The sequence below is a fragment of the Anopheles funestus genome, chromosome 3RL (genome assembly GCF_943734845.2).
Source record: "Anopheles funestus chromosome 3RL, idAnoFuneDA-416_04, whole genome shotgun sequence".
NCBI classification, from domain to species: Eukaryota; Metazoa; Arthropoda; class Insecta; order Diptera; family Culicidae; genus Anopheles; species Anopheles funestus.
Window position 1 is genome coordinate 15205342 of NC_064599.1, and position 22602 is coordinate 15227943.

At 42.8% G+C, this 22602-nt stretch overlaps 1 protein-coding gene across 14 annotated transcripts in view; it reads left to right on the forward strand.

Annotated features, from left to right (window-relative positions):
• LOC125769259 (trithorax group protein osa) overlaps nucleotides 1-22602 on the forward strand; it is a 96073-nt gene that overhangs the window by 9030 nt on the left and 64441 nt on the right. For 12 of the 14 annotated variants that reach the window (XM_049437876.1, XM_049437875.1, XM_049437881.1 and 9 more), the window contains one exon: nucleotides 16416-16506. The exons of the other annotated variants lie outside the window; for them this stretch is intronic. The gene's annotated coding sequence lies outside the window, so the exon portion shown is untranslated. The remainder of the gene's footprint in view (nucleotides 1-16415; nucleotides 16507-22602) is intronic. 14 annotated transcript variants of the gene reach the window in all.

Here is a 22602-nt window from a genome sequence, read left to right on the forward strand (position 1 = left end):
CCTCAGCTCGAATTTCCACCCTATCCCTCTCTCTCTCTCTACCTTCTTTATTTTTCCTCTCTTTCTGTTTGTACGCACAAGGAACTCAATCACGGAAAATAAACTTCCGGAAAATGATCCCTCTTCCTCGAATATGTTATACCCCACCCCGCGTTTAGTGTTGTGTCGTGTGCGTCCGCCCATCTCTTCACTGTCCATTTTCTCTGCTGTTGCTGCTGCTGTTGATTGGGTTTTTGGGGGGTGGTGGATTATTCTTTCCACTTTTTGAAGGTTTTGGGAATAGCATTCCGTGACCATATGCCATCATTTCCATTCCCCATTCGGTGTATTAGATAAATGATGATGATGATGATGACGGGTTTCGCTTTTCCATTTGAGTGGTTTGCTAGTTGCAGGGAAATATACAACACAACCAGGGAAAATGCTCCCTAAAAGTAGGTGGTTTTTCGAAGGGGTGTGATGGATGAATGGATGAAGAGGAGGGAGGTGAGTTGGGGGAGGGAAATATTACCATTGAAGTAGTGGCGCTTTATTCGATTCTAATCGCTTAATTGGGAGCAAATACTTGAAGGGAGCGAGACTATTTTGTTTGATCCATCATGGAAGTGAATGAGTTTTATGTGGAATTTATATGCTAGAAGCATAAAATTAGTATTGAAAAAATTGTTTTCAAGTTTTTTTCTCACATTTGTGGATTTTCCACTAAGGATGATGCTACTTGATCAGTACTTATAGAATTTAACACTAGAACTACCAAGCGTTTAAAGCGTTTTTCGTTTGTGGTTAATTTTTAAACAATTTCGAATAGTTGGAATATATTTTATTGTTTATTGGAGATCGTACGATCGAATATGTATGTGAAACTCATGTTTCACCTACCTTAGAATTGTTTAACCCTAAAAAATTATGTGATGAAAATGAAGCGTTCCAGTCAAAATGACTGGTCCGGTAGTTCTAGTGTTAAAAATCTTCTAATGATCATAATAAAGATTTTTTATTTTAAAAATGTAATTTAAGCTTTGTCCTATCGCCGGATACTTTATCTTCTATTATTGCTTTCAATTATAAAGGCTTGTGAAGACTTAAATAGGCGGTAGACAACGAATAATATTGGGAAAACATGATTTTCAATTTGACAGAAACATTTTACGTCACAATTGTTCAAATAATTTTTTTTATTTTTTTACAATTTTATTTCAAACACATGCTCAAACTGGGAAAGAAAGGAAAAGAAAATTGTTTGTTTACATCACTTTTTTATATAGCAAAAATATGTTACATTTCTGTTCACTTCCTACACTTACTACTAGCGGAACTAAGGTAAAGGAAGGAAAAACGGTTAAAATGGTTCCTCTGATTTGTGCAATGCACCCACAAATGGGGGTGAAAAATTCATGCGTGCAGCCGCGAGCACATTGTTGTTTGTTAGGAGGGTTGTATCCCCATTTTATCAGATGTTGTTATAAGCAATACACACATGCCCCCACCCCCCTCTGCCTCCCCTCAACACGCGTTTGTTCGGTGTAATGATTTTTGTTTTACATCAAACCCACCGTGCCGATGGAATGGAGGTGGCGGCGCCTCTTTTCGAAGCTTCTGGGAAACGAAAGCGGAAAGAAAGAAAAAAACAACCAAACGAGCACCAGGCCGAGCAATGGTTAGTGAAAAACCAAACACAAATTATCTGATAAAATGGGCCGACAACTATCGAGCTTCTATCGATCGCCGCACGCGGGGCCAATTGGTGGTTGTTTATGGGTTTTGTTTTTTTCTTCTTTTTCTCCCCCACTTGAAATAGCTTTTCTTGTCTCCACTTGTTTCTTTGTCGAATCAAAAAAAAAAAAAATACGATGTCACGTGCATCGTCGTGATTGGTTTTTCGATCTTGACAAATTTGATACAGAAAATAACTATGTTCCTTTTGTACCGGCACCTGCCGGCACTTAACACGAATAAAAAATGTGTTTTTTTTAAATGCTATTTTCAGTGCCGTACGGTTGGTACGCTGCTTCACTTAAGTTTAAGGCGATTTCAAGGCGCATTCTTTTTCAAGGTGATAATTGGACAAGTTTAGGCAACAGTTGAAGTCACAATTAAAAATCGACACAGCCGTGTTTAATTGCATATCTAATCTATAACTAGGCCGCCAAATCCGTTTGTTAACAACATGCAGGAGGGGTGGGCTAAAAGTTGGGAAGACACCAACAAAAAAAAGGGAAGATACAATTTAAGATGATTATAAACGACCAGGGGCGGAACAATCTGCACGGATTTTACTACTGGTTGGTGAGAAAATTAAACGATTATCACTCACTTGAGCATTTTTGGCTGCTTTGCCTGCATCTCGCTTCTTTCATCATCGTCCGCAAAAGATGCAAAGCAATGTCAATCTTTTTCAGGGGTGATTTTTTTTTCTTCCTCTCGTTTTCTTCTAGTGTTTTGTGATTTTTAGGTATGTGCTGTTAATGTTATTCGATGCTACCGCGCCGCCGCATTACGAACTTCTCTACCTACCACCATCCTCCCTTCCATCATCCCTTTTCTCGTTGTTTTCGGCAATGTTTTTCCTTCCTTTCTTGCGCTGTGCTGTAAATTCCCCTTTGGCCGTTTCCAATCTTTTCCTTGTTTTTCCTGCTTGCGTTTTTTTTCTGCATTTTCGTTACCTTTTTTTCCTTCTTTGTTATCTCTCCCCCAATTTAGGCCGCCTTTGAGAAATGAGGGACACACATACACACGCACACACGCACACATATATTACACAAAGGGCTTGCTGCATTATTTGATGGTTTAGCGCGCTTTTCGTCGGTCGATTGAATCGCTTGTTCAAATGATGGAGCGGAACTACCACGTTTCATTGAATGTGTGCGTGACTAAGAGTGGGTGTGTGTATGTGTGTGTGTGTGCGTGCTTTCATCCTTCGTTTCTTCCGTTTACACCACACGGCACACCGCCGCCTCCGTATCCGGACGCGACTCCCAATGGTGCGGAGAGCGCGCTTTTATGTTCGTGCTAATATGTTATTTAATCCATAATTTGATTTGGATGGTCGTCGTCGTCGTCGTCGTTCTTTTCCTCGACATCGTTTGTCGACATCCCGTATAAAACGCCTTCATGCTGCGAGAGAGAACCGAACATCCAAACATGAGTGAAGAAGAGGCTACACCGTGTGCGTGTACGTGTGTGTGTGTGTGTCCCCGCGCAACAGAGACAGAAGAAAAACCCACCCCGAGGTTGGTGAAACTTGGACGGACATTTTGTCAGCACAAACGGCAGCAGCCCCCATGCTGCTCTTCTGCTGCTGCCGCCGTTGGGGTTTTGTGTTTGGATACGCGCGCGTGCGTGTATGCGTGCGGCGTGTGTGTGCGTGTGTATTTTTGTGTGTGCGCACATCGTCATGAAAACTTCCTGCTTCACTCCGGCCGGCGGGAGTTTGTGCCGGGAGTTTTTCGGGAAGCGTGTGAAATCCGTGTACCACCGTGCGGCCATGAATTAAACTTTCAATAAACTTCGTCACAAACACGGATTTACCTTTGCTTCCTATGGGGGGGGGGGGGGATGAGATGATATCCTCTAAGCTCTAGGGATGCTAATTTCTCAGCGCTCATCCCTTTGTCTACTGCTGGCAAATATTGCTCTCGTTTCGGTTGAACCTTTCGCAAAACGGACACTTTACTCTCTTACTTGTTCGCTCTTTTATGTTGTTCTGTAGCGGCAAAAGCAGCAACCACTATGCTGTTTTACAACAAAAAAAAGCCTTGTTCACTTTGCTGCCTAAAAATGACGTCACTTTTGTTTTTTTTTAAATTCGCCAAACTCTTTTGTCACGACATCTTCAATTCGTTTACGAGCGCAATTTCATCACATCGTCAATCGGCAACTTCATCATCTCATTCCCTCTGACAATAAGGGGAACATTTTGCCAATTTATTAAAATTGGGTGATGAACGACATGAACTTCTTTGCCAAAAAAAAAGAAAGAAAAAGATAAAAAGAACAAAACTATCCGCTCATATCGTGTTACTTGTGTTGTATACCAGTCTGTGCATGCAGCGTGATAAAGCTCACGTTCACGTTTTTCGCCTACTCGCTCATCAGTGTCCCCACGCGCAATTTGCGCAAACCTCGAACGGTGCGTCGTGGAGACCGCGAAATTGAACAACCAAACGAAGTTGGAATTCTTTTCCTCTTTTTGCTTGCTGTTCTCTCTGTCGCTTAGGAGGGAATCTGGTTCCCCACTCCTACTTGAACCTTTTTCGTCCTCCCTTCACGCTACCTCCCCACTACAGTCCGCCCTGTCTCCCTTCCCAAAAAAAAAGAATGTGTAGCCATCAACTTGCCGATGACAACCGTCCGCCATTTTTCGTTGTTTTACAACGGATGCTCGCCGAGTGGGATAATTGATATGCAATTTATAGTTTCCTCCCTTCGTGCGCGCACACACACACAATCCTCCCCGTTTTAGTCCGATAAATCTTTTTTCTTTTCATTCTCATTCTTCGTTTCATCGCCCTTGCCCCCCATAACCGTGTGAAGGAGATTTTTGTTCTTTCCTTTTTCGAGTATGTTTCTTGCTTCTTTTTGCTTTGTTGGTTACGGGTAACGCGTTTTATCTTACCTGGATCATGTTTTTTTTTTGCTTCCAAACCCACTGCAAGAGAAATCTTTTCCGACCGTTCCCTTTTGAACCGATGTTTCGCTTGAAGAAAGACAAAAGAAAATACAAAAAAAGAAACTAACACAAAGCAGGAGCAGCCGTGTGCACAACATCATCGATGACGGCCGCTTTGACGTTACGAGAATGCCCGTGACGTTCGCTCTTCGGGTTTGACACTGATGACGTTTCGTGTGCGTGCGCGTTTGTGTGTGTTTTTGTATTTTGCCGTTATGAATAGTTATGACATTATCATAAAGGGAAGCGGAATGAATTCATCACCCAAGTTCAGGCGGGTGCGCGCGCGCGCAAAAGGTCGATTAATGTCGCATTTACATTCCAAACGATTACAAACCGAACAACCTTTTAGTTTTATTATTCTCGCCCCCACCTCGCTTTTTGCTTCTTTTACCTTTGGCCGAGGTGGTTTTGTAATGTGTTGTGACAGCTTTTGTGTACAGGCCTTCTAAACAGGCGTTTCCATTTATGTGTGTGGCTTTATCGCCGGCCGCAATCACTTTTTAACATTTCAATGTTAGCGCCTTGTTTTGATGTATTCATTCTAAAACGGTAATGGTTTGTTGCTGTCTTATAAATGATCGTTTATAAATAGCTAAAATACACAAATATAATGCTAATAGTTGGTGCTGTTCGCTGTGATAAAAAATATAAAAAAAAAATGCATTTCAGTTTGAAAAATTTTAATATGCGGCGCGAAAGATTCCTTTCACCAACATGCAAAATGCAATCGAAATGCAATAAAAATTTACAATCTTCCATGGAATTCCACACTTTGCAACTTCGAATAGCCGTTCCGACAGTGTCAAAAATTCTTGGGAAGCTTTATTGTTAAATGCATTCCTTCTTGGTTTCTTCCTTTTGATTTTCCTTATGAATTTTTTCCTTTTTCGTGCTATTTCTTTACAAGCTTTAGTGTTTTATGTGGGTATTCCGTTACTTTTGTTCTGTTGCATATTTGATATTGCGTTTTAGTTGGTCCTTTCACACATTTTTGTATTTTTCGTAAATGTTAACACCAAAGCTGCCAGATCATTAATTCTGATTCGTATGCTTTCCTTGGATCACATTCATGTTTTGGATTCAACAATTTAAATTTTTTAATTCGATAAGAAAAAAGTTTAACTTAGTTACTTAACTACATAATACACAGTGAAGAATAATGTACACATGTACGCAACCAATAGAAAGGAGCCTCCCTGTGGTTTTTGGCAGTAAAACCATCCGGGCCACACAGACTAATTCAGGCAGCTGGTACTGCTTCTGTTCTGTCATCCTTCAACGATTCCCTTGGCTACGTACAGGCGAGGTCTCGCAAAGGAATAACACGGGAGAGGCAATTTATAAAAGGTTGAAAGGTTGGGCCAAACCGTGCCTGCATCCGTAAGGGGCAAAACGATGAACGAAAAAAGATAAGACAACCCGCATCACCTTTCCCTGGCCGTTTTGCTGGATTGGGAGGGAGCCCTCTGCGAGGGGGTGGGGCAGACGAGAAGCAGAGGAATGTGAAATGCATTTTACACGTGCTCGAAAAGATACCACATCTCTTGCGCTTGTGTTTTGTTGCACATACTGTGGTGGTGTTGCAATGTTTCATGTTTCCTCGTACGTTCCCGTGCTGCGCAGCCTCAACTAACGAGAGCCGTAAGCGTGTGTGTGTGCACGTGTGTTGCATTTTGCAGCGAACGATAATTATGCTGATTTGATTATCATTGCAACGCCCAACCGCGGGTAGGGGCATCGTCGTAACGTCTGTTTCTTCCTTTTTCACTATTTTACAAGTTGTTCTCACTGTCAGTTTAATGGATAATGAAGATGGAACAAATGAGGAACAAGAAGTATGTTTAATGGGAAGGTATGAGTCCGTGTAGAGGCATGAAGGGGGGGGGGGGGGGGGACCCTCGCTGATGGCAAATGATTCTGGCAAGAGGAGAGGACATCAAAAGGAGCAGCAAATACCTTTTTAGCTTGCATTAGAAGACTCGTCCGGTTTTCCCCATTTTCCTGGCAAATGCAACTGACGGTGTGGCGAGGGTAACGAGAGTGAAAATTAATTATGTGTGTCGCCTCCGAATTGCTTGGCAAGCATTCTTCATTACATGTTTCCACCACACCCCACTCGAGTGTAGATATGATTTGAAATTCAAAATCTCAACCTTGTCTCTCGTGTGCTTATGGCGAGAAATGTGCTGCAGCGTTAGCAACACACCAACAACCGTTTGTATAAGTGATACAACGACTACCGCTTTCCAGCAAAATATGCTGTGATTTTCATTGTTGTACACATACGGTGGACAGTGATTGATAGTTCGGTTCGGTTCTCTTCTCTCTCTCTCTCTCTCTCTCTCTCTCTCTCTCTATCTCTCTCTCTACTCCATCTGTCGGTGGTCCACAAATAAGGGTGCGTGGGGTGGACGCATATCATCCCCATTGGGAAGAGAGACGTTATCGGGAAGCTAATCACTCATTCTTCAAATGCTTGAGGAGTGCAGGGTAGGGTTTTCCAGTGGGCCGGGGAGACAAATGTTCCAAGGTGTTGCATGATGCAAAACTGGCCATCGTTGCTTCTCACTCTTACCACCGTTAGTGAAACATATGAACTGAACGAGTCATCCGACAACATCATTAGTCCCCTGTAAGTGCCCCATGTAAGTATCCAAAGACAAGTAAAAAAAAAATAACTGAATGACAGAGTGAGAGAGAGAGAAAGAGAAGGTAGTTTGATGGAGAACATATTCTCAAGTGCAAAAAAAAGTACCATTACCATGCTGCTACTGGCTTTTTGATAGTGATCAGTGCAATTGATTTTCGGACACTTAACACTTAACTCCAGTTTGACACTGCAATGTTACCAAACCAAAAAGGGGTGTCGTCAACTACACCCAATCAAAATGCTTACAAACCGTGTGAAATGGTATAGAATTACTATACACGGACTCTATAATTCGGCCGAGAGGAAATGATTGACTATTACTTGTGTGTGTGTGTGCATATATACGTGATAAGCACCTGTATGTGACTCGGCACATACAGTGGATGATGTAATATTGACTGTTTTTGTTGTTTTTTGCGTGCCCCCAACCCCCCAAACCCCTAAATCGTCACCCTTGATCCATGGATAATTGTGTTGTGATATGGTATTTATGGGGCTGTCGCTAATACCCAGTATTAATTACATGGTCGAGCCAATAGGCTATCTGCCTAGCTGGGAAGCCCTTGGGCTAATTGTAAAGTGTAGTTAATTGATTTAAAACGTTTTAACAGTTTTACCTTTGACACTGATCCAGCGTGCGAGTGTTGAAATGTTGCTTGTTTTTATCGTGTTCTGACACAAGCTTAATTATTTTCATTTCTCATTATTAATATTATTGAATTATCGATTGGTTAATTACACTGTAACAGTGTTTATTGTCCAATTGACAGTTACTCTTTGTCATTCATTGTCCAAAAATACATCGAAAGGGAAAAGCTAAAGTTTTAGTTATGGAAGGATTTATTCAATAAGACAAATTCAAGGTCTATATAGTATAGAGGTTGATGCATTCAGTGCAAAATGGTATCCTGTCAAGGTATCCGTTGTCCCTAGTGACGGGTAAACCAACGGAGTTGGAATATTCCGACTCCGAGACATTCCGGATTGCACTCCGGAGTAACTCCTGCATACTTAACAACCACAATTTGTGAGATTGTAAAGTTCAATTAACTGCAACCTGCCCACCAACTCCTTGGTGGATTACTGTAGTAATCCACCTCCAGGACCAACTCTGGAGTAATCCGGAGTAAACTCCAAATTTTTCTTGGAGTTGAATCTGGGTTTTATACGTCGGAGTCGGAGTCAGGAAACCAGTTCGGAATTCCTACCACAGCTCCAGGATACACAGCTCCAGGCAGCTTCTGCGCTTGTAGTTTGTTATGGATTGTGACTTTGTTTAAAAGTATTAGGAATTCGCATTGGTTCCTCAGATGCTACTGTTTTTCTATAACCCTGCTATTACTTCTGCTGGAAACTGCTATTGAAATTCCATCTTAACACGCTAAATAACCTATTGATCACTTGGGTATGATTAGACTAATAAATTATACTCTTGGTTATGTCCTGATAACTGTATTTCTAATGTCAAATAACTTTGGATCATTCGAAGCAGCTGCAGTTTTGTTTGTAAACAATTTCTGGTCTAAACGTCAAAATAATGAGTTCAAAATGCCGGTCATTGAAATGTTTGACGTTTAGTTGTATTAAATGCTGATTGTTTTGCCATATGAAATGAAAACCTGTCTGCAATTCCGTACGCTGTCAGCTGTGGTTGGGTTTTATGACTAAAATAAATGTTAAACCATGTTGACAATAGCGGTATTGGAATGTATACTAGTGTTGTACGGCGCTATTTTCTTGACAATTCTCTTAATCTGGTAAATATCAAGATACTGTCTGTTTGGCCCGTCATCATAAAGCCTTATCATTCGACCTGCACCAGTTGTTGTATAAATACACGACTGCTGTTGTTATCAGCAGGGAAACCCTTCCAATTAAAGTCTTACCTTCAGATTTATTTCACCTGTCATTTTTATTCCACTGAGCAGTTAGATTTATGTACACTCGCAGCTGTGGTAGAGTTGGTTATCCTTCCTTTTCGTAGGTGTGTTATAATGCTTTATTATCGAAATGTTTTACAGTGTGTTGACGAAGCGAAGGGAAAATGGGAAACTTACCTATTTACGTAGCCTTAAATTGTCGATCTGATTTGATGGTGATTAATGTATAAGCAATAAAACAAAAATGCGGATTTGTTGCGGTTTTTTTGTAGCCTTCATGTTGGTGGAGTTTGTCCACTATTGAGATATGTGCATAAAGGTTTTTTATAGCTTAATTCTAGCCACATAGACATATGATCATTACTGCAGTCGGTGCTGTGGACTTCGCGTAAGATGAAATTCAATTGAACGAAATTGTAACGATGGCGTCGTATCTCAAGGAGATGAATGTGTTTATTGGTTCAGCAGCGCTTAAAACCCGGCCCCATTCTCGATCGGTTTTTATTGTCCCGCTTTCCAGTTTAAGAAGGTGGTCTCAGATCCTTCTTTGCTGAGGTTGAGCGTTTTTAAGAGCCCAATCAAATCCCGGTTTTGTAAAAAAAACCCTCAAAACTGACCAGCCAATCGACCACGAACCGGGGGGCGGTTGGTTCCTTGCTTTTCATTGACTCCGGCTAGTGTCATGAGTGAGTTGTTTTGTGTGGTGCGTTGTCGCCCATGCGCGCCGTTAAATGAAATAAAACGAGCGGTAGTTAAACAGAAATTATACCACTAAAATAGTTGAGTATGGGGGCCGGTCGGATATCTTGGTTAACATTCCCCCTTTGCTAAATGCGACCCCACAATTTCTCGTCGATGGGTGTGCGGCCACACTCATTTCCTGCGGTGTGTTTTATTTGGCCACTGTTTCTTGTTGTTTTTTTTTATGGAACACGGTGGCCCCCTGAGTGCGCCCGGGCGCATACTCACTCAAGGGTGTAATAAACATTGAACGGTGCATAATTAGAGAGGAAGTGTATTCCCGTAGCTGTAGCTGTAGTATATATGGTTACCCCGCCAAAGCACAGATCGGGTGTAGGATTGACTGACTGTTTCGTGTCTGGGCATTTTGTTTCGTTATGGCCTCCGGGCGAAAGTGAAGTAAAGTAGCGTTCGCACGCGCGCTCGTCCTCAGTGGTTTTTCGTGTGAATGACGATGATGGGGGTTGTTGTGGGACGTTGGGCACGAAGTTGCGCACCATTCCTCGTCCCCCTTCGCTTTGCAACTTACTGCCAAAGCCAAATTGATCTTAATACCCATAATTGTGGGCTCGAAGTTAACGGCTGGCCGCGCGCGCGCCATCCATCGGCAGAGGGACGTACTAATAGTCAAAGCACCAATTTTTCGCCTTTTTTCACTCATGGGCAAGGACGAAAGTGACGTGCGTGTGTGTGTGTTTGCCTCACCAATCGATCATTCGGATGTGTTGGGGTGGTAGAAAAATTAAAATGAATGCTTTTAATGTGTCGGTTTTGTTCTTGGGAATATTTATACAGTGCGCATCATAATTTTAAATGTAGTTATATTTTACATAAATTCAAAAACCTTCAAGACATACATAAATATATTTCATTAAATCTGAGGAAATTCCTTTAGATAACAGAAGCGATATGTGCACACTAATTTGTTTTCAAAGTTATAATTCTATTGCTATTCTATTGCTAAAACTTGTTATACTTCAAGACATTTTGCTAAATCATCATAATTAAATTCCCTGGCCGTTTTTTTAAAAAAAACAAAGCAAAAAAAACATTGCCATGGGGTAGATATGACTCCCAACAAGTAAAAAAAAGGTACTAATTACTTGGAGTCATCTTCCACCAGTCATAAAACTGGTATCAAAAGAAAATGGCAGCAACAGAGATCAAACAGTTTAACATTTACATGACAATAAATGTAAAATAGTGTCCGTATACGTTTAAAAAAGGGATTTCCCAAGGGTGTGTGTAAGCCTTTTTATTCATTGGAAGGAAGAGTCACACGAAAAGAAAAAAAAAAGATCGCATAAAGGCCAAAGGTCCTTCGTCGCTGTTGACTGTTTTCTTCTTCTCCAAAGCCAAAAAAAAAATTGAAAAAAAAACCCTCGTTCTGTCACGGGGCACTGAGCACACAAGGGGGCTTAAAAGTGTTCAACACGAAGGAGTCAAATTAAGTGTCCATAAAACAAATACCTGCTGCTGTTCCGCCAGTTTGGTACTTTGGTTGGTACTGGTGAACTGTTGCCAAAAAAAAAACCTACCCCGTTTGGTGGGGGAGAAAGCATTCTGCACGGGGGGAGAGGAACATGAAAACTTGCCACTCGGGCACTTTGCCAATCACTTAAGGCTACTTGGCGTGACAGTGCGAGTGAGACACGAACCTCAAAACCTTGCTAAGAGAGGGATAGCAATTAAGGGGATGATGGGCTTCATAAGATGTGTGTGTGTGTGTGCACCATAAGGGGAGTTGTGGGGATTCACCTCTTTTTTTTATGTTGCTAGCATGAGTCGAAAAATGGTCCGTCGTTGTTTTTTTTTCCCCTTTTGCTCGGTTGACCACTGAATTCCATTCCGACTCCTCGACACCACCGGTTTCTCGAACGGTCAACGGTTTTTCGGTGTTAAAAGTTCGTAAAATAACCTCATTTTTAATGTTACCAGCAGCTGCTTCTGGGCACGACGCTCGGTTATGCCAGTGTCCGCTTGCCACCGCTACTGGGGGACGAATGGTTTTTTTCTTCTTCTTTTCAATTTCTGCTGGTACAAGGGGTTTTTCCTTCCACTTTTGGTACCTTCCGTACCTTTCTCCCTTGACACACCGGGGTGGTTGTGGTGATAATAATAGTGTGTATTGCTACACGTCCAATCGTGGAAAGGAAATTAAAGGCTTGGTAAAAGTTGGTCCGTTTTGGGAAGAGGGAAAGAGAGGAAGAAGGAGTGGAGTGACGGGAGGGCAGCATAAAAGGACAACCAAGGGAAACATAAAATCCAATCGAGAGAAATTCAACAAATGTGAATTCAACACGACGCGCCGGTTGCTCTTACACCCCAAAAGCATTGCGGTTCGTATTGCGCAGAATGGCAGCACTAAATGTGTACCGGAAAAAGTGTAATGATTGTGTGCAGCACACGGAACACGATATCCTTTTGCACGATAAAACCGGATAAGGACCTTTCATGTCCTCGCACACTGTTTTGCGGAAAACGAAAGACAAACGTAGAGCGAGAGAGAGAGAAAGAGAGAGGGAGCGATTGAGGTAAAAGTGGGTATATCGTCGCCAATTTCGAAATAGAGGTATTTTTTTTATTATTACATTTAACTTCTGATTCCAACTCATGTACCAAAGGACTTGTAGTCGACGGCAGGGGGGGGGGGGGCAAAAAAAAAGGAATGGAACAAAGGACATCAGCAGTGTGCAATTGGAATCCTTCTCGTAGAAAGAAGCTGTTCACTTCTTAACCACCTTAAATGGTGGAATTTTTGGTCTTTCTTCTTAGAAATTCTTTCTGATATTGTGTGTGGCCCTTTCAAAAATGATATCACACTTCATAGGAGCGCGCCTAGAACATTTGTGAATGGGCATTCGGTTGTGTTAAGCGCGTCAGTTGGATAGCGTCCAGTCCTTTTCATCCGGTGACTCCCGATGGTGGTTACCCCGAGCGCGTGCGAGAGTGGGGTGATCCCTCTTATTAAGGAAGGCGCAAAAAAGGGCACAATTTTTCAGATAATCTTTTTCCGGTCGGAAGGGCATAAAAGCTGTCCCTTTATTGTCGAGTTGCTGCTACTGCCACACGTTGCCCTTTCAGATCGTTTTTTTTTCGTTTGAGGACATACGAATGTGCCTGAATAGCACCTGTTATACCACTGTTGTTCGTGTCGATTGTTATTTTCCGTAACATTGGAATTTCGCTTTCTGCTTGTGTGACTCTCTTAAAACTCATTTTATTTTAGGTAGAAGTTCATTGAAAAAAGATCCTCCAATTGGGAGAATGTTGACTTCCGGAAGGTAAATGGTTTTTTTTTCTATCTCTCTTCCTCATTGCCAGTAGTAGAAATTACTGTTTGAGAACCACTGGATTTCTCAAGTGTCCCTAATCGGTACAAACACACAGGATCTGATAAAAGTTGTACGAATAGATTGGACTTTTAAATGGAAGAAAATGACCGAAATGATGTGAAACACACATGTTGCTTGCTTGCGGGTGTTATTTGGCTGTTTTATTTTTAATTATTTATCGGCTGCTTCCACCATCCTTGACCGGTTAACCGTAATTGGTGCCAATTTTATGAAATCGACTTCGAAAGTTTGTTGAAAAATAACGTTTTTTTCTCTCTTTCCTTTTGGGCTGAACGATTTGCTTTGCTCGTCCTTAGCAGGAACTCTGCAAGGAGAAATCAAGGAGAAAGTTTGCAGGATGCTGTCATAAAATTCTACAAAATTGCGATGGGAAATGTACTTTTAGATTTTCGTATTTATCGTTTAGCTTGAAAATAACTTCAAAGATTTCCTGTTGGTCATCTATTCCATTTCAACTTGCTCTTTTGAATTCTCTCCCTCCCTCTCTGCCCCTCTCCCTTAATCTCCAGAGATAGTCTCGTCCGATGGCCCTGGGGGAGTTTAAAAATATGAAATCCCCTTCGGGTACGATGATGATTAAATGGCTGTTACACACTGAGATTTACCTCCCCTCCCAACCAAAAAAAAAAAACGTGAAAAACGAAATGCAGAAATGATGATGTATTCTGTGCAGATGATTTCCGACTACAAGTTGGCAGTTGGCGAAAAGTTCGTAACGGAAATGAACTTTAGCCGGCAGCACTTTCGAGAGCATAGCAGCAGCAGTGGTGTAACACTGACGCTAATTTGCCAGCTATACTGTGGCCCCAGGGAAGCGGACTTTACGACCGTGTTGCGGGATGAACGGTTTTGTATATGCAAGTGATGCTTCTGGGTTTTTGCGCACCGTTTAGGATGTTTTATGTTTTTTTGAGATATGTTTAAGAAGTATCAGGCAATTTATATTAGGTTGTTTTCCTTGCATTAACTTTAAAGAATTTCATTATTTGTTTTTATTTATTTTGTTGTTTATTTGTTGTTTTTCATTATTTTGTTTTAGTTTTTCTTCATTTTTAGTTATGTACTTAGTTTTTATACTTCTGATCGCCTTAGATCTTATCGTCCTGAGGACAACGATTGTCCATTGGTTGCTTATTGCTTACGCGTTTACACAAATTGATTTTTCACCGTGTCCATAATAATTGTTATCAATTAATATTCTTTGTAATGGTGAAATATTCCCCCATTATTAATTTCTTACCGTGAAATTGATTTTTCGTAGTCCCATTGTCAAAAAAAAAAAAAATGGGTTGCCTCATTTCATCACATCCACGTGGGAGATTGCATTATCAACAAGCGGGCAAAAACCATAACAATTTAAAACTCATTTAAGCGATTAAACGTCATGTAAATTCGTTCTAGAAATGTGTTTAGCGATAAGGTATTTAATGCCAAATCTGTGACGGTGGATTTATGTTTAGTCGACCGCAGATTAAAAGGTCTTCCTTTCCAGAAGCGAAGATGGCATTGTTTATATTTCAGTTCATCCTTTTCTATCTCATCTGTCGCAATGAAGCGCGCATTGAAATTGTTGTGCCCCTCTGCCCCCATAGTTTTGTTTTTATTTGTGAAGATACACTCTGAATGTTCAAAAAACTATTTAACAAAAAACATTCAATCAATTGCTTCACTAGCAATAATTTTTTCTCCATATTGATAAGGGAAAATAGATTACATTTCCTATCTTATTTATTCACACACATACCAAAAGAACCATTCAAGCGAAACAACACGGATTTTATAAAGACTGTCTAATGGAGAGAGAAAATGGCAGCAAAATGGGAAGGTTGGTTTGGGTTGGCTTATGCTTCCTATGCAGCACCACCCGGTCGGTTGTTCCGGTAAATCTGTCGTTCACGAACACACACGAGCACGCACAATCCAAAATTCTCTCCCTCAGAGCAAGAAGGTGGACACGGACACACAAAAACACACGCACAAAGCCATTGAAAAGACATATGCACGGAGCGGCAAGGATTTGCTCAATGTTTTATAGGCAAAAAGGCAAAATGGCACGCGTGCGCGCGCGCGTGCCATTCGCAAGGGAAAGCCGATTTTCCATCAAACCCCCTGCACCCCCCAACCATCTCACCATATTGTGTGTGTGTGTGTGTGCGTGAGAGGGAAAGAGCACCATCGAAAGTGAACTTAAGCGAGACAAATAAAGGCACCGGAGCGGCATCCTCTTTCTGGTTCGAGCGAACACGACAGGACGATAGTGAGAAGCATCAGGATTTGTAGGGATGGATAACTTTCCTTTCGTCCGATGGAACCACACAGACACAGGGTGTCGTGGGGGGTCAGATTTTTCCCTATCCGGTCACGCACTCTTCACCCTCCGAGAGAGAGAGAAAGAGAGGGATCTTCTGTTTTAGTCCTTTTGTCTTCAATCGTTCTCTCTCCTTTGCTCTCTCTCTCGGTTGCTATTTCTCTTAGTTGTCGCGGGATTTGAAGATATCATCCGTGGGGTTGTGTGGAGTGGCCCGATGAATAAAAATGTAAAGTGCCGCGACGACGAGAAGTGAATAAATTGCTTAAATAAAGTGTTTTCACATGGCGTCCACTGGTGCCCTCTCACTGTCCCATCATCAACCGTGTCCCTATGCTGCAGCAAAGGACGGACTAAGGACGATGACGCCGAACTCTGAACTTCTTCTTCCCCCATTTTGAGTATGTGTTTGTGTGTATGTGCGTGTCTGTTTTGAGTATGCCATCGATCGATGTTGTCGTTCGCGCTACGGGTGGCTCCTTTAGGTTTGTAAAACGGAAGAGGCGCCACAACTCGGAATCTTTTCCATTTTTGCCCGGATTGACTTTATATCTACCAAATGGAGGTTGGGTTATTTTTTTAAAATAAAGATTTCATCGTCCAAGTCGCTGGATTAAACAAGTGTCGGAATGCAATTATTATCTCCCAATAGGGAAAATTCTTGGCTAAAAAATTGCCAAAGCTCCACTTAACTTTATTAGAAGATCATCTATTCTCACGACGTTTCCTGATAATGCAATCGTTACGAAAGAATGTTTTATATTAATACTTTGTTTTTTGTTAATTTTCTTCCCTTTCCAAAACTTAGAAACGCCAACACACCTAATCGAGACGCGCTCGTTGGATTGTTTCGTTCGCAAAACTTTGCATGCGCGCGCCCGTAAGGAGGAGCATTTTCGGTAGGTACTTTTGGTCATTTTTGTGTTGTCTAACTCAATCCCATTCGTTTCGCAGGCAGATTATCTTGTTCTCCTGGTGTGGTTTTGGAGTAGCGACAGTCGGCTAGATTTTATCGCCGTTCTCATCATCATCATCAACACTGTTGAAAGCACGTGTCCATGCGCTGCGAGCGATCCACGGTGACATACGTGTTGGCAAGCAAGTCTACCGACGGAACGAACCGGACTAATGTACAGTTGATTGAACTTGAGAACTCGACTAGAACGAAGCGGCCGCTCTTAATTTTGGCCCCCTTTTCAGAATATGGTGCATTTTGCTGTTCCGATTCGTCGATATGATGCGATAGTGTGGTGCAAAATGGAAAAGAAGACTTCCGCTTTGATAGTTCCGTACACTAGTCAAAGTAGCAGAACTCCCTGGAGCGGTGGACAGTTTGTGGCCCTTGATGCGCTTCTGTTTGGGATCAATTTTTCCACCGTTTTTGTTCTAATGAAAAAAATTGAAGTATCATGTCCGACAGAGATGTTCTCGAAGGGGGTTATTCGTGGGGTTTTTTTTTATTCTTCTGTTCTCGTCACACACCGAACAATATACCAAACGTGTGTGCGCCTTTTTGGGTTGGGAAAAATCGCCCCCACCCCCCAAACATCCCCAGAATAAAATCCACCCAAAAAGCACCTATGTGGCGAGCGAGAGTTTTCGAAAATCCATTATTCAATCCCGGGCTTTTGCTTTGCGTGTGCGGTTGTATGCCGTGACTGCCCCGAAGGGTACATAACAGTGCCCCTGACTCCTCTCTACTGTGTGCGGTAGACTTATGTTGAGCATCATAAATTTGTGGACGAGACACATACGTCCAGGTGAAAGCGAATGGCGGGAGGACGCAAAAGGTGTGTGTGTCGGTCGGAAAAATTAGCAGTTGTTTGCTTTCCTTTATCACACCTTTATCCAAACTCAACCGTGCTCAAACGGATCCGTACACCAAACCGCTTTTTTTTGCTTCTTTTGCCTCGGCTTTTCGTCATCCGATTCAGCCGGGCGAACTCTTGACGCCGGTGTGTGTTCGGTTTTGTTGCCACAACCGTATAACCTGCTGAGCAAAGCAAATACCCCAGGCCCTGGTTTGTTGTACCGTGAGGGATGGAAAGAGTTAGCTTGACGATGGCACACGACGACAGGGCTCCACAAACTTACCCCTTACCCTGGCCTTCCGGGTCTGTATGTTCGTGCGCCGTGTATATTCGCATGGGGAGTCGCTTATGGATTGTGCAGGATATCGTACCCTGTATAGCCGTTTTGTTTTTTTTTTTCTTTTTTTGGCCTACCTTTCCTTCCTTTTTGGAGGGCTTTTTTATAGCCGATCCGTGTGTTCTTTTTCCCCCTGTTTTTTTTTGCCCATATCCAGTACGGAACCTTTTCGTAGAAAAGAGGATAAATATGCTTTCAATTCCAGTGAGCCGTGTTCTTTGCTGTCGTAAACTTGCTGCTGGGCTAGAAACTCAAAGGACCAAGAACGAGGAAATTTGTGCCCGCCATTTCGGCGCGTTTTTGGTTTCCATCCCTTTTTGGCCGACCCGGTGTCCGGATGGCGATGTGCTTTGTGGCAAAATGGCCGATGATGATGAACCTCTTCTTGCTTCTTTTTCCTTCCTTTTCTACTGTGTTGCGCACTCTCTCTCTTTCACTCTCTTTTGGCGTATACCTTCGATCTTGATTTTAGGTAGATATCTCCGAGGCACTTCTCCAGAGTGAAGAGAAAGAGAGAGAGAGAGAGTGAGAGTGAGAGGGACAAAGGATCCTTGGGTTCTGTGTTCCGGATGGAATGGTTTTTTCTCCCAACCACCATCTTCCGACATCCGACCGTCCGCTTTTAGTACTACCCCATCCGTAACTGGTGTGTTCTCTGACGGATGTGATTACAGTGATTGACGTAATTGTCGAAAGCCGTGCTGGTGCAGCGGCAAAAGAAAGAAAAACCCCTTGTGAGAGGGTTTTCTAGGGAACGATTTACACCCAGTGTCAATATTTATCCAATTTTCACTTTTCCCTACGTGCTTGGTAACATTGTTCGGTACGATCGACTACGTCGTTCATGATATCCTTGGAGCCACCTTCTACGGACGAGCAGTAGTATGTGTGCGTGTGTGTGGATGATGAAGTTAAAGTCAGTTATGTTTCGATAGTTTCGAAATCTATCTAATCGTGCTGTGCTTTTTCCATTCTCCTTATCCGTACCCACCAAGGAATGGTGATAAGGGAGAAAAGCAAGTTGTCCATGTTGACAACTTCTCTGCCCCGGAAAATGTTTCCTGCCATTCAATTAGCCCAAACCAATTCCTTAGTCACAGGCAGCCGATGGCGTGTTTGAGCAGTTTAATTTACTCATCGCTTTCATCGCGTGCCATGCCGTCACAATTTCGATGCCGTGCATCCCTAAATCCCTCCCACACACACACACACACACACACATATACGTACTCATGTTCGGATTGCAACTAACCGTGTCGAAAACTTAATCGACGTACGACATCAACGACCAGAAAAGGCAAACCCCATATAGGTGGGAATCGAAAACGAAGGTTCGACGGAGCAAGGTACGGTATATGTGGTGTCCAACCTTTTCCCCGTCACCGTTAGCCGCTCCATAAGATAAGGTCTTTGTGTTGAGTCGGAATTGTTGCACGTAACTAGCGAAAACCTGGTCGCAATGGGTAAGGGGAGGAGGAATGACTCCTTCCTCAAGGAACTACTACTCCCTTACCCAAGACCCGAGAAAGTCTTTTGGGATCGGAAGCCGGATGATGGTTAATGGTTTTATATGACTCCGCTATTTTCACCACTTTATCGACCCAGGTTTCGAACTGAATGAGCGATCCAAACCCCAGGGTGGCGATGATGATGATGATGTTGGTGATGATGGTGAAGAGATAGATAGTGGAACAGCAGCGATATGTGCAAAGGCGATGGTTAGGGTCACCTCAATAGCAGTACTTACAACACAAAAGGTCGACCATTGCTTCCATCCCGAGAAACAGAAGGTTCTCGCTGATCGAAGATATTTGCCATTTGGATAGCTTATCGGACGTGGTTTTGGGGGGGGATGTGTATTGATGGTGTGATCTGGAAGATGAAGGAGCTACAAACCCTTGGGATATTTACGCGCCCTCCTTCTCGTCTAAAGCCATCCATGTCTGCAATTTGACCTGTTCATAGTCCCTTTTGTCACAAACCGAACTGGGCAATCGATTCCCGCAGCACACACACACAGAAACGAGGAACACAAAGGAAGCGCCGTTGAGACAGGCTTGCTTTAGGCCGCTTTAGCTGAGGACTAATTCTCGACAAATCTCTGACCTCGAATAGACGGGGAATGGTGCGAATAAAAAAGGAGCAGTCTCGTGTAGTAGCTGTCCCAATGTGAACGATTTTATCCCTTTGATAGTCTCGAATCGATTGGTTCGATCTGCTATATGTTCAGGGAGTTGGAAAACATGGACAGTCTCGAACATTTGCACACGGTGCAGGTTTGTTTCAATCTACAGTGAAGATCCTTTTCTCCTTGTGCTTGATAGGAAAACACTCGACGCTGTTGCCTCCAGAATGATAGTCTCAATTTCGCGTACGATTTGAACCAAAGGTTATGTGGTGCTGTTGATGATGCCCTCATTCACACGTTGCGGCCCCTTTGATTATTGGGCAATGAACTGTGTAGTGTACGTACTTGAGCTATTTCGGCACGAAGTGCTCAGTAGTAGTTTTAGAAAAAGAAAAAAAGATATTCCTTTCCGTCGAGTGAGAGGTGGTGGTTTTGAATCAACGTCACTCTCGAACGCTTTTTGTATCGGAAATTGTTTTGGCTATATCCCCTACAGAAACGGGTGACGCTAGTGTGTCGGCCGACTATCGTGAGCGCTATTCAACCTCCCCAACAAGACATCAGGATGGAGTCGACGGCTGGAGCGTAACTGCATATTTCCGTGCACCGTTTCCTGTGCGATGTTGTACGGCCGCGGTACTGAGTTACATGTTGTTCCACAGGATACACAGACACCTTGCAGTGTCGATCGATAAGCTGCTCCTCCTACAGTCTCCCCTATTCTACTGGGTTGGGTGGGTTGAGGAGATGTGTGTCGCACATTATATTTTGCCGAAGGTTTAATGTCCTCTCCGCCCCGGGGCGGCCGCTCGCGCATTTCTGTTGTGTACCCGTCATCGTTTGATTGTTGTGTTAATATTATTAAGTAGATGTAAGCAGTTTAATAAACATCGCCCTTTTTTGGGGGCGTTAAACGGTTGCTCCCGGTGTGTTTTGCTGGTGTATTGGCATTTGTGTCCCCTTTGTTTTTTGTTGCTGTTGTGGACCCTCATCATCGTCATCATCGTTCATGATCAACATCATCAACAAGCGTGCGAGCTACTCGTCCGTGAACATACTTCAGCATAAAAGGGATACCAAAAGCCGTGTGACTGTGTCCGTGTGCATCGTTACACGCTTGTTCCGCAACTCCGGATCCGAATGCCATATTGGAATATCATTCTACCGTGCTGTTCCATCGTTGCGCAGGTACCGATCCCTCTGCTTATCCTTCGAGAGACCCCATTCGAGCGTGTCCTTTGTGCTGTCCGTCCGTGTAAGTTTTGCGCTACCCATCACGCTTGTGGTATGATGTATGTTTGAGCGTATGTTTGAACAAATAATTATACGCTTGCAAACGTCGTTGGTCGTCTGTCAACGGTTTAGGGGTTTTAGGAAAATGGAAGCTTGAGCTGCGCTACAAACGAGAGTGAGAACGAAACCCCGTGAAAGTGAGCGAACGCGAACATACCGAGGGGTTGGTCGGACGTTTCGTTACGGTTTTGTGTAAATGAATATGTTATGAAATATTGCTTATGATGGTAATTAATTTCATTTAGCGCAAAGATTATCGCCCAAGGGTGGCGTGGCGTGTGTCTGACTGTGGTGTCCTGGTTGAAAGCCCGTGAGGCCGCTCTCGTTAGGGTGTATCGGTGTGTATGTGTGTAGTGTTTTATATTTCCCTTTCGGAGGTCGAAACCGAGCAGAGGGGGAATTATGGTTCGTTACGCAAAAGTTCTAGATACTCTGCCACTGCAGGAGAGCCCGCTTCGTGTTGTTGGGCACGGAAAGTGGTTCTACTAGGAGTGTTCAATTTACAAACATACACACCGCAAACCCTTGGGTGAGGAGAGTAATGTCAAGGAGTGCATGTCATCCATGAGCGAAAACGGGAACGTTACCGACTGCTTGGAAGGGACAATCGAGTATCAAGTTCGTTGGAACATTCATAAAACGAGCGTCATTGGTCTTCATGGACATTAGGGATAGATTTCGGATGTGGTTCTGGCGCCGAACCGAATGGAGTGAGCAGCAAATAAGTGTCCGTTTTGAGTATCGCCACAGCAAGCATACGAAACCGAGCGGCGTCAAAAACAGGATACAGGAATTAAACGACATTCCCGGAGTTTGGAAATCTGTTTCCAGTCACCTTCTAATCGTACCAACGGCCAACGGAATTGGCTATACGCTTTGTATTAATTGGCAGTATGGTTGCCTGTCGAGTTGTTTGGCAGTAAGTTTTCGCCTTTCTGTCTTACAGGGAAACACACATGATAAGCTGCGGAGAGCCCACTTTTGGAAATCGCGCAAGCGAATATGAAAGTGCGGAAGGTTGATACGGAAACACCCAATATGTTAGCAAATCGCCCAATATAGATACGAAATCGCGTGCAATTGATATAAAATGTCAGATTGGCGAGGCGGATTGAATGCTGGGTATATACTTGTCGGTTCGAGAGTTGAAAAATGTAAACAAATATTTTTAAAATAATTTTTAATTAAATTAAGTAGTTTGTGCTTTCGAAAATCGAATCAAAATTATTGTTTAATAATATTATTATAATATTATCTCACTCAAACTGAAATTGCGAACTATAACTGTAAACTGTATTTCAAAAACATGCTAAAATTCAAATTGAAGATTTCAACCAGTGCCTATATACACCCGTGTTCAAAACTGTTCTGTTGAGAAGGCTAAAATTCGTTGGGATATAGAAAATATTTCATATTGGTCTACAAG